Consider the following 619-nt stretch of genomic DNA (forward strand, 5'->3'; position numbering starts at 1 on the left):
AAGGTCATTGAACAGGACCCAGAAGTCCTAAATGTCAGTTGCCCTTAATGTCAGTGAGGAGGCCTGAACAGTAGAGTCTCTGGACGAAATTGGGGACAGTATAACAGGGGTTCTGGCCAATGGCAGCCCATTCCCAGAGCATGCTCAGCAAGCTCTGCCTGCTGTCAGCTCATAGGGAGAGGCTGAGAAGACTCCATTCAGGAAAGGCAGGATGATGTATGATGGAAGGGCCAGATGAGGTGCCATAATCATACTGAAGAGTAGAATTCAGCTTGGCAAGGAGTGGGCCTGGCTGAGAGAATGGGGAAACTCATCCATCAGCTCTGCCACATTCAGAAGTGAAGGAGGTGGGGCGAATATTTGTATCCCTGTCTCCCACTAACAGATTGTGTATTTAGGGGAGAATGTGTCCCCTAGGGTAAAGGGATGTGTTAGTACTCCCATTCTTGCTATATCTTCTCAGTAAATATCCTTTTAAAAAAGCTAATTGATTTTAATTAGTTCAGTGATACTAGGGTGCTAATCCTTGTAGGTTATCAATGATCTAAGGAAGATGATAACCATAATTGGTGATTGTTACTGGTGAAAACACTTAAGAATGGAGGATCAACTTAGTGGC

Source organism: Vombatus ursinus, unplaced genomic scaffold (genome assembly GCF_900497805.2).
Source record: "Vombatus ursinus unplaced genomic scaffold, bare-nosed wombat genome assembly UNPS02014171.1, whole genome shotgun sequence".
NCBI classification, from domain to species: domain Eukaryota; kingdom Metazoa; phylum Chordata; class Mammalia; order Diprotodontia; family Vombatidae; genus Vombatus; species Vombatus ursinus.